The following is a 12,597-nucleotide window of genomic DNA, read 5'->3' on the forward strand; positions in this document are numbered from 1 at the left end:
AATATTATTGGCCCAAAATATCTTAATTCTTAGCATATAGTAAGTGTTCAATAAATGATAACCATAATTTTCCTGCAGGATCTGTAGATTCTTTCAATATAATTTAGTGAAATCTAATTGCCTTTCTTTAGGCCTAGTAATTTATTTTCTTTCTTGATTCCCATCTCTGGTCTCTACCATGAAGTGGAAAAAATGCCATAGAAACACTGTTTTAGTTTATTTCTGGAGATATTGGCTAGACATTATACCAGTTAAGTTCACATATACCAATATTTGATATATTAAAAGCATATAATTTCTTACATAGTGTTGTCTGACTAGAGAGGAAATGGTCCAAAAGAGACAGGAAAATGGGGATGTGAAAGTAATTATAAAGACTAAATTAAAACTAGCATATAAATAAGAAAACAAGTTTATCTGCAGCCATAGAGAAAAACTATTAAAACTTCTTAGCTCGCTTTAATTTCCTGGGAAGCTTCCCAAGGTTTTTAATTACTAAATGATGTATTTGGTTGAAACTAAATATTTAGATAGTTATAGTATGGATATGCATGTCTGCCTGCATGTATGTCACATATATGTAAATTTGTTACACCTAAGCTTATTTTGAGGGTCCTTCTCACCTGAAGGAAATTTAAATAAATACTTTAAATAGCTCAGGAAATACAGCATACCATTTAGTAAATTTATGGGAACAAGTGAATAACTTAGCTATTCCAACAATGTTTTGCCTCCGCATTCCTTGGCGCAAACAGGGACCTCAAAGAAGCGTCCCTCATGGGAGTTGCCTTTGGAAATCTTACTGAAGAGGTCCAAGTCCCAATTCAGGCTCCCTCCCTTGTATTTTTCAGTAGTCACCTTTATTGAAGTATAGTTTCAATGCAGGAAACTGCATTCATTTTAAGTGCACAGTTTAATGAATTTTGAAGAATGTATACACCCTCAACAATATACCCTCAAACTATCCAGTATCAACAATCAAGATACTAGATAGTTTCATCACCCCAAGAAGTTCACTTGTGTCCCTTCCCAGTAAAATCTTGTCCTGTTCCTATACTCTGATATCTTTTGCTGTGAATATTTGTATATACTCATCTTGTACACATAATTTTCATTTCTCTCAGGTTAATGCAAAAGAATGGAGTGTATAATGTATTTAACTTTATAAGAAACTGCCCAAATATTTGTCAAAGTGATTTTACTATTTTACATTCTTACCAGCAGTATATAGAAAAATTATTTTCCAGTGAACAATTCACTGGTATTCAGTGGTATTTAGTACATTTAACCATGTTGTGCAACCACCACCTCTGTCTACTTCCAAACCTTTTTATTACTCCAAAATAAAACCTTATACCCAGTAAGCAGTTCCTCCCCATTTCCACCCTTCCTCCAGACCCTGGAAGCCACCAATCTGCATTCTGTCTATGAATTTACCTATTCTGAATATTTCAACCAAATGGAATCATACATTTTGTTTGTCCACTCATCCATTGATGGACATTTGGGTAGTTTATCTTTTGACAGTTATGAATAATGCTGTTATGAACATGTATGTAAATATATTTGTTTGAGTACCTGTTTTCAATACTTTGGAGTATGTACCTAGAGTAGAATTACTGGCTATATGGTAATTCCGTCTTTAAGTTTTTGAAGAATAATCAAACTATTTTCCTACTGGTAGTGCGCTAGCATTCCAATTTCTCCATATCCTTTCAACACTTGTTATTTTCTGTTTTATTATTATTGCCATTCTAGTTTGTTAATGAAGTAATTCTTCATTGTGGTTTTTATTTGCTTTTTTTTTTTTTACTGACTAATGATGTTGAGAATCTTTTCATGTGCCTGTTTGCCACCTGTTATCTTTGGAAAATGTCTCTTTAAGGCTTTTGCCTGTTTTATAATTGGGCTATTTGTCTTTTTGTTGTTGGGTTGTGAGAGTTCTGTATACGTTCTGGGTACTAGATGAATACATGACTTCAAATATCTTCTCTCATTCTTTAAATTGTCTTTTAACTTTCTTAATATGATTTTATGCACAATTAAAAATTTTTTCATGAACTCCAGTTTATCTTTTTTGTTTTGTTACTCACACTTTTGGTGTCATATCTAAGACTCCATTGCCAAATCCACGGTCATGAGGATTTATTCCTGTTTTATTACTGGAGTTTCATGACTTTAAATTTTATATTTTAGTCATTGATCCATTTTTAATTAGTTTTTTGTAAATGACATGAGGTAGTGGTCCAACTTCATTCTTTCATGTGTGGATATCCAGTTGTCCCAGCACTATTTGTTGGAGAGACTATCCTTTCCCATTAAATGGTTGGGGAACCCTTCTGAAAAATCAGTTCACCATAGAGATTGATTTCTGGGCATTTAATTCTATTCCATGGACTATTTGTTTATCCTTATGCCAGTACCATAGTTTTGATGATTTGGTTGCCCTACCTGGAGTTATTGAACTTCTTGAATGTATAAATTCATGTATAATGAAACTTTGAAAGTTTTCAGCTACAACTTCTTCAAATATTCTTTCTTAGCCTTTTCCTCTCTCTTCTGGTATTCCAGAATATATATGTTGGTTTGCTTGAAGGTATTCCATAGGTCCCTTAGGCTCTGTTCTTTTTTCCTCCTTTCTTTTTCTTTCTGTTATTCAGATGGGATAATTTTAATTATGTTTGATTTTCATTGGTTCTTCTGCTTCGTAATATCTGATGTTGAACTCTTATGAGGTTTTCATTTCAGATATTGTGCTTTTGAGCTCTAGATTTTCTATTTGGTTCCTTTTTGTACTATTTAAATTTTGTTGATATTTTTCTTTTGTTTACACATTGTTTTTGTGGTTTCCTTTAGTTCTTGGTCCATGGTTTTCTTCTGCTCTTTGAGCATATTTAAAATAGTTGCTTTAAGTCTTTGTCTAATAAGGCCAATGTCTGTACTTCCTTAGTGATGATTTCTGTCAATTTTTTTTTTCTTGAATGGGCTATACTTTCCTGTTTCTTTGTATGCTTTATAATATTTGGTTGAAAATGGAATTTGAATTTTTTCTTCCAATTTTATTGAGATATAATTGGCATACAGTTTAAGATTGGCATACATGTTTAAGATGTACAGTATAATGATTTGACTTTTATATGTCATGAAATGATTATCACAATAAGCTTACTGAACATCCATCATCACATACGGATACATAATTAAAGAACTAGAGAAACATTTTTTTCCTTGTGAAGAGAACTCTTAGGATTTACTGTCTCAACAACTTTTCATATATAACATACAGCAGTGTTAGTTATATTTATCATGTTGTACATTACATTCCTGGGCTACCCAAGTGGCTCAGTGGTAAAGCATCCATTTGGGAATGCAAGAGCCACAGGAGATGAGGGTTCAATCCCTGGATTGGGAAGATCCCCCAGAGGAGGAAATGGCAACCCACTCCAGTATTCTTGCCTGGAAAATCTCATGGACGGAGGAGCCTGGTGGGCTACAGTTCATGGGGTCGCAAAGAGTCAGACACAACTGAGCAGGCATGCATGCACACACGTTAGATTCCTAGTACTTATTTATCTTCTCATTGGAAGTTTGTCCCTTTTGACTCCTGTCATCCAATTCTCTCCATCCCCCACCCATGGTAGCCACAAATCTGGTCGTTTTTTCATGAGTTTGTTTTTGAAGTATAATTGCCCTATTTCACTCTGTTAGTTCTTATTATGCAACATAGTGATTTGGTATTTCTATACATTTTGAAAGTATTACCAGTATAAATCTAGTTATAATATGTCACCATATGAAGATATTTCATGGTTATTGACTATGTTTTCCGCACTGTACATTTCACACCTTGACTCATTTATTTTGCAACTGGAAGTTTATACTTCTTAATCTCCCACATCTATTTCTTTCTTCCCCCCATCACCTCCCCTGCAGCAACCACCTATTTGTTCTCTGTATCTGTGACTTTGTTTCTGTTTAGTGAGATTTGCCCATTTGTTTTGTTTTTTTAGATTCCACATGTAAGTGAAATCACATAGTATTTGTCTTCCTCTGACTTAGTTCACTAGGATAAAACTCTCTAGGTCCATCCATGTTGTTACAAGTAACAAGATTTCAGTTTTTTTTTGTTTTTTGTTTTTTGGCTGAGTAATAGTCTTCTTTATTCATCTTGTTTATCCATTCATCTATCATTGGGCACTTAGGTTGCTTCTGTATCTTGGCTCTTGTAAATAATGCTGCAGTAAAAGAGGGGAACATATATTTTTCAAAGTAATATTTTATTTTCTTGGGATAAGTACCCAGCAGTGGAGTCGCTGGGTCATATAGTAGTTCTATTTTTAACTTTTGAGGAATTTCTATACTGTTTTCCATAGTGAGTGCACCAATTTACATTCTTCCAGCAGTTCACAAGGATTCCCTTTCCTCCGTATCCTCACCAACACCTGTCTTTTTGATGATAGCCATTCTGATATGTGTGAGGTGATATTTCATTGTGGCTTTGATTTGCATTTTCCTGACAGATAGTTGCTGAGCATCCTTTCACGTGCTTGTTGGCAGTCTGTGTGCCTTCTTTGGAAAAATGTCTAAATAGATCCTCTGCCCATTTTTTCAGTTGGGTTGGTTACTTATTTGCTGTTGAGTTGAGTTCTTTATATATTTTGGATATTAACCCCTTTTTGGATGTATTGTTTAGCGTTATCTTCTCCCATTCAATAGGTGGCCTTTTTGGTTGGTTGATAGTTTCCTTTATTGTGCAAAAGTTTTTCAGTTTAATGTTGTCTAATATGTTTATTTTGCTATTCCTTCCCTTGCCTGAGAGGATATATACAAACAAAAATGTTGCTAAGACTAGGTATTTGTATAATTTAATGTGGTAACTCTGCCAGAGTTTGTTACTGCTGATTGTTGAAAGCTGCAGTTATCTGTTCGGAGACTTTAAAACCTATTTTTGCAGAGACCATATCCCTTGTCATGTGTGGTGCTGAAATTTGTGTTTCTTTAGGTTACGTTTGGATAGATATTTCTTTGAATGCCAAGAATCAATAAAAGAGAGAAGAGAATTAAATAAAAAAGATGAGGGAGAGGAAAAATCTCTCTGTTTCTCTATATATTTGTTGTTGTTCAGTTGCTCAGTCCTGTCCAACTCTTTGTGACCCCATGGACTGCAGCATGCCAGGCATCTCTGTCCTTCACCATCTCCCAGAGTTTGCTCAAACTCATGTCCATGGAGTCAATGATGCCATCCAACCATTTTGTCCTCTGTTGTCCCCTTCTCCTCCTGCCCTCAAACTTTCCCAGCATCAGGGTCTTTTCTAATGAGTCAGCTCTTTGCATCAGGTGGCCAAAGTATTGGAGCTTCAACTTCACCATCAGTCCTTCCAATGAATATTCAGAATTGGTTTCCTTGAGGATTTACTGGTTTGATCTCTTTGCAGTCCAAGGGAGACTCAAGAGTCTTCTCCAACACCACAGTTCAAAAGCATCAATTCTTCGTGGCTCAGCCTTCTTTATGGTCCAACTCTCACACCCATACATGACTACAGGAAAAACCATAGCTATGACTATAAGGACATCTATTGCTTCCCCATAGTGCATCACTTCATGGCAAAGAGATGGGGAAACAGTGGAAACCATGGCTGACTTTATTTTTCTGGGCTCCAAAATCACTGCAGATGGTGATTGTAGCCATGAAATTAAAAGACGGTTACTCCTTGGAAGGAAAGTTATGACCAACCTAGATAGCATATTAAAAAGCAGAGACATTACTTTGCCAACAACAGTCCGTCTAGTCAAGGCTATGGTTTTTCCAGTGGTCATGTATGGATGTGAGAGTTGAACTGTAAAGAAAGCTGAGTGCTGAACTCAGTTTGATGCTTTTGAACTGTGGTGTTGGACTCTTGAGATTCCCTTGGACTGCAAGGAGATCCAACCAGTCCATCCTAAAGGAGATCAGTCCTGGGTATTCATTGGAAGGACTGATGTTGAAGTTGAAACTCCAATACTCTTGCCACCTGATGCTAAGAGCTGACTCATTGGAAAAGTCCCTGATGCTGGGAAAGATTGAGGGCAGGAGGAGAAGGGGACGACAGAGGATGAGGTGGTTGGATGGCATCACTGGCTTGATGGACATGGGTTTGGGTGGACCCCAGGAGTTGGTGATGGACAGGGAGGCCTGGAGTGCTGTGGTTCATGGGGTCGCAAAGAGTCGGACATGACTGAGTGACTGAACTGAACTGAACTGATGGAACTGGATGCCATGATCTTAGTTTTTTGAATGTTGAGTTTTAAGCCAGCCTTTTCACTCTCCTCTTTCACTCATCACTCTCTTCTTTTAGTTCCTCTTCACTCTCTGCCATAAGGGTGGTGTCATCTGAATATCTGAGGTTGTTGATATTTCTCCTGGCAATCTTGATTCCAGCTTGTGTTTCATCCAGCCCATCATTTCTCATGATGTACTCTTCATAGAAGTTAAATAAGCAGGGTGACAATATACAGACTTGACATACTCCTTTCCCAATTTGGAACCAGTCCTTTGTTCCATGTCCAATTCTAACTTTTGGTTCTTGATCTGCATATAAATTTCTCAGGAGGCAGGTAAGGTGGTCTGGTATTCCCATCTCTTTAAGAATTTTCCACAGTTTGTTGTGATCCACACAGTCAAAGGCTTTAGTGTAGTCAGTGAAGCAGAAGTTGATGTTTTTCTGGAATTCTCTTGCTTTTTCTATGATACAATGGGTGTTGTCAATTTGATCTCTCGTTGTTCTGCCTTTTCTAAATCCAGCTTAAATTCTGAAAGTTCTCTGTATATATTAGGTTGGTGCAAGTGTAATTGCTATTTTGGACTGTGAATTTTAAATCAGTATAACTAGACTCAAACACATCTTTATTAATCAAAATAGTAACCATTATAATCAGCATATTTTTGCCCACCAGAAATAAGTTTATTTACTCCTGTAGCATAAGAATCCATGCTTCAGAATTCAATGAACTCTTAAAAAAAAAAAGAGAGAATTCAATGAACTCTTGGAAAGCATTTTCTGCCTCCTGCTGGTTATGGAAGTGTTTTCCCTGCAAAAAGTTGTCAAGATGCTTGAAGAAATGGTAGTCGGTTGGTGAGAGGTTAGATGAATATGGTGGATGAGGCAAAACTTCACAGCCCTATTTGTTCCACTTTTGAAGCATTGGTTGTATGATGTGTGGGCGGGCATTGTCATGGAGAGGAATTGGGCCCTTTCTTGCCAGCTGAAGATGTTGCAGTTTTCGGTGCATCTCATCAGTTTGCTGAGCATACTACTCAGATGTAATGGTTTTGCAGAGATTCAAAAAGCTGTGGTGGGTCAGATGGGCACCTGACCACCAAACAGTGACCATGACTTTTTTTGGTGCAGGTTTTGCTTTGGGAAGTGCTTCGGAGCTTCTTCTCAGTCCAACCATTAAACTGGTCATCACCTGGTGTCATATAAAATCCACTTTTTCATTGTACATCACAGTCTGATGGAGAAATGGTTCGTTGTTGTGTACAATAAGAGAAGATGACACTTCAAAATGACAACTTTTTTGATTTGTGGTCAGCTCCTGAGGCACCCACTTATCAAGCTTTTGCACCTTTCCAATTTGCTTCAAATGCTGAACGACCGTAGAATGGTTGACATTGAGTTCTTGGGCAACTTCTTGTGTAATTTTAAGAGATTCAGCTTTGATGATGGCTCTTAATAGGTCATCGTCAACTTCCAATGGCCAACCAGTATGCTCCTCATCGTCAAGGCTCTCATCTCCTTTGCAAAACTTCTTGAACCATCACTGCACTGTACATTCATTAGCAGTTCCTGGACCAAATGCCTTGTTGATGTTGTGAGTTGTCTCCACTGCTTTATGACCCATTTTGAACTCAATTGAGAAAATCACTTGGATTTGATTTTTGTCTAATATCATTTCCCTAGTCTAAAATAAATATAAAATACACAGCAAGTAATAAGTCATTAGCAAAAAAACAAAGTGAGAAATGTGCATTAAAATGATGTATAACATAACCACATTTATTTAAGAATGTATTTTAATATCAAATGGCAAATTTCAACAATGCAAAACCACAAGTACTTTTGTACCAACTTAATACCTATCTGTGTGTTGTGTATTGCAGCACTCTTTCACTACTTAGCCAGGCCGTGTATAACTCTGCCTTTGCTTTTACTTCCTGCTTACACTGTGCCTGGAGATCAGCTAGAGTGAAAATTCAAGGTTTTCTCGGGTCTTTCCTGAGCATGAGTCCTCCTCTGGGCATAGGCCTGGTTTGTAAAATTTTCTAGTATACATGGCCACTTTTCAGTGTCCTAATATTCCCAAAGAAACTCTCTCTCCTGCTTTTTTTCCTCCCAGAGTTTTGGCACTCCATATACCTCACCTGCTGGGATTTTGATTGGGATTGCATGTCATCTATAGTTCAGTAGACTTTAATGATATTGAGTTTTTTTTTTTTTTATTATTATTATTATTTTTTTCCAGTGGGTTTTGTCATACATTGATATGAATCAGCCATGGATTTACATGTATTCCCAATCCTGATCCCCCCTCCCACCTCCCTCTCCACCCGATTCCTCTGATATTGAGTTTTTTAATACAAGTCTGTATTTATTTTTTGGTCTTCCTTCATTTCTTTTAGCAATATCTTATACTTTTCAGTGTATCAGTTTTATAATTTCTATCAATATTAGTACTTTTTATAGATTCTCAAGAATCTTCTGTAGGCACAATTATGTTGTCTTTCCATTCTCTATGTATTGTTTTCTTTGCCTTGCTCTCTTGGCTAGGAATTCAGTACAATATTCAGTAGAAGCAGTGAGAGCAAAGTGGTAAGATCAATCATCCCTGCTTTGTTTCTGTTATTGGGGGAAAGCATTCAGTCTGTTACCATTGTGATGGTAGTTCAGTATTTCTCAATGTGTGGGGAAACTTTGCCCACAGAGAACAGTTGGCAACATCTAGACATATTCTTGATCATCATGATTGGGGGCTGTTATTGGCATCTAGTAGACAGAGGCAAGAGATGATGCTAAGCATCCTACAATGCACCTACCACCCACCTACTCTGTGAAACAAAGAATCATCCAGGCCAAAATATCGATAATGCTATTGCTGAGAATCTCTGTGTTAGCTCTAAGTTTTGAGGATGTCCTTTATTGAGTTAAAGAAGTTACCTTTTCCCCAACTTCGGTGTATTTTCATCAGAATTGGCTATTGAATTTTTGTTTAGTTTTTTCTGCTTCTGGAGAGATGATTGTATAGTATGTTCTCCCTCTTTCTATTAATGTAGTGAATTACCAACAGATTGCTCTAGCAAAATGCTGTAGACTGGGTGAGAAATTTATTTTTCACAGTTTTGGAGGCTGGAAAGTCAAACAATCAAAGTGCTGGCAGAGTTGATATCTGGTGAAAGTCCCCTTCCTGGTTCATAAACAGCTGGAACAAAACTTGGATCTAGGAATACACTTGATTTATTTGGGATTTCTGAGACTACACTGGCTAACAGAGCTTCATATTGGGAGACGTGGAAAGGAATATTTATCCTTCTGTTGATTATCACATTAGAATTGGGCTAGAAAGTATTAGGATATTTTTAGAAATGAGATAATGCTATTAATATTACTTGGTATTAACCATTTAATTTTCCATATGTGCTAGTTTCTAAGGGCTGCTCTAACAAAATGCTGCAAACTGAGTGGCTTAAAATAACAGAAAATTATTGTCTCATACAGTTTTGGAGAACAGAAATGTTAAAATAAAGTATGGAATGCCTGGCCATTCTTTTTCTGAAGGCGCTAGAATAGAATCTTCCCTTTCCTCTTCCTAGATTTTGGTGATTCCTAGTTTCCCTTGGCTTATAGATGAATCATTCCAGTCTCTACCTCTGTCACCACATGGTGTTCTTTCTTTGTGTGTCTCTGTGTGCAACTTTGTCTCTTCTCATAAAAGACATCAGTCTTTGGATTAGTGAAAGTGAAACTCACTCAGTTGTGCCCAACTCTTTGTGATCACACGGACTATAGAGTCCATGGAATTCTCCAGGCCAGAATATTGGAGTGAGTAGCCTATCCCTTCTCCAGAGGATCTTCCCAACCCAGAGATTGAACCCAGGTCTCCTACATTCCAGGTGGATTCTTTACCAGCTGTGCCACAAGGGATTAGGGCCCACCCAAATTCAGTATGACCTCCTTTTAGTTTGATTACATCTGTAAAGAATTTAACTTCCAAATAAGGTCACATTCTAAGGTCTTGGGTGAGCAGGAATTTTGCAAGGACAATATTCAAACTAGTGCACCTTATATAAATATGTTTCTTTTTTGTGCTTTCAAAGGACGCCTTGGAAAATATTTTCGTTTCAATATATTTTGATCTATATGTGTGCATGCATACATGCTAAGTCACTTCACTTGTGTCTGCTTCTTTGCGATCCCATGGACTGTAGCCCACCAGGCTCCTCTGTCCTTGGGATTCTCCAGGCAAGGAAGCTGGAGTGGGTTACCATGTCCTCCTCCAGAGAATCATCCCAACCCAGGGATTGAACCTGTGTCTCTTACATCTTCTGCATTAACAGGCAGGTTCTTTACCACTAGTGTAACCTGGGAAGCCCTTGGTCTATATGCCAAATCTAAATATTCTTATATACAAATGTTCAGATAGATTAAGGTTAAAATAGGTGTTCCCAAAGTTTTCTAAGCAAGAAAAATGTGAAAGGACATGATATCAATGTTATTTTCTTCTGACTTAAACTTAGCAAAATAATAGCAAATAATGATTATGTGAGAGAGTGTTTCAGGGAGGAAGTTAGTGAGACAGTTGTCAAGCTTTCGCATTGCAATATATGTGTCAGGCTGAGTAGTGCGTAATCTCCTCACACTCAAAGATCTCACAGTTCTGTTGAGAAAGAAATTATAGTATGATGAGTACAATACTAGAATTATACATAAAGCATATAACTATAGTGAGTTCTAAAAAAAACCTCTCTGTGTGCGTGTCTTATGTCTGTGTGTGATAATAGAGGGAGGAAGAGGGAGAGAGAGAGTAAAGAGGGTTAACTGATCTGAAAGGAAAATTAAGTAAGCCAAACAGCATTGTATATTTCACTTACACTAATTCAAAAGTAATGACCCATACAGTGTTGTATTTATCAAAATGTTGATTTATTTATTCCAAAATGTTGATTCTCTGACCAAGTATTTTCTTTTGGATCTGGAGGATCTGCTAAAAGTGAAGCTGTCACATAGCATATCAGGAAACATCAGTGGGGAAAACTTAAACTATAATAACATGAAACAAACATCAGCCTGATTACTGGTTCTGTGACTGAAATAAATTGGTATCTAGAGTTCTTACTCTGCCCCCAAGGTGTTTTTTAAACAGGAGGAATTATCTGTAATAAAATTACTATCTTGAAAATGAGCTGTGCTACCTTGGATTATTTTTCTTTCTTTTGTTCCCTCCTTACGTTTATTTTTGATTAGGTAATACATTCAGGTGGTTCAAATTTTAATAGTTATAAAAGAGTATACAATTAAAGGGCACTCTTCATGCCCGGCTACATAGTTCTTCTTCCCAGAGCCTCCTGTGTTAACATTTCTTATTTTGACTTCTAGAGCTATTTCATGCATAAAAAGACTCACAAACGTAGACACACTTTTTTCCCTTATTTTTACACACTTTTATGTTCTTTGCTTTAGATAATTTCATATTAGTATACGAAGAGCTATGGGTGTATAGTATTGTTTGATGGTATGAATGCCATTATTTATTTAACCGGTCCCCTATTGAGGAATATGTAGATTGTTTTCTGACTTTTGCTATTGCATTTCTACAATGAATAACTCTGTAACAGGTCATTTCAGATATGTCCTATCTGTAGGATAAATTTCTAGAAATGGAACTGCTGGGTTGGATAGTATGTACCTTTGTCATTTTGATGGATATAGCCAAATCATCCTCCACAGAGGTTGTACCAGTTTACACTTATACCAGCAATAGATATAAACATATAAACGTGCTTGTTTCCCCAGCCCTCACCTTATCTTTTCATATATTTAAGACCCTTTGATATTTATAAAAGGGAGGTGGGAGGGGGGATCGGAATGGGGAACACATGTAAATCCATGGCTGATTCGTGTCAATGTAAGGCAGAAACTACTACAATATTGTAAAGCAATTAGCCTCCAACTAATAAAAATAAATGAAAAAAAATTTTCCTTTTTATGATGATCAGAATGCTACTGGGTTGATTGGCACAGCATCTTTTCTCCTTATCCTATGGGCATGTTCTTTTGCACAAAAGAACAAAGGTGATTCCAAAGAGCATGTTTAGGTCAAATAAACTCTAAGCCAGGAACATTTTATGGGTTTAAAAAATTGACTAGCTTTTTATAACTCATTATACAGCCAACATTATCATGGTTGACAAACAACTGAATCAACATCCCCTAGTAATTAAATAATGTAAATTACTTGTAAGGAACTTAACTCATTATTTTGTTACTTCTTAATATAGATTGTACTTTATGAAATATTTTTATATCCTAAGATAAATAAAATTATTCTTTACTTAGAAACTTA

At 36.6% G+C, this 12,597-nt stretch overlaps 1 protein-coding gene and 1 pseudogene across 1 annotated transcript in view; one reads left to right on the forward strand and one right to left on the reverse strand.

Moving 5' to 3' along the window:
• COL4A5 (collagen type IV alpha 5 chain) overlaps positions 1–12,597 on the forward strand; it is a 239,754-nt gene that overhangs the window by 23,165 nt on the left and 203,992 nt on the right. The gene's annotated exons all lie outside the window — the stretch shown is intronic.
• Positions 6,887–7,932, reverse strand: LOC133052199 (histone-lysine N-methyltransferase SETMAR-like; annotated as a pseudogene).

This window comes from Dama dama, chromosome X (genome assembly GCF_033118175.1).
Source record: "Dama dama isolate Ldn47 chromosome X, ASM3311817v1, whole genome shotgun sequence".
In the NCBI taxonomy this organism is placed as follows: Eukaryota; Metazoa; Chordata; class Mammalia; order Artiodactyla; family Cervidae; genus Dama; species Dama dama.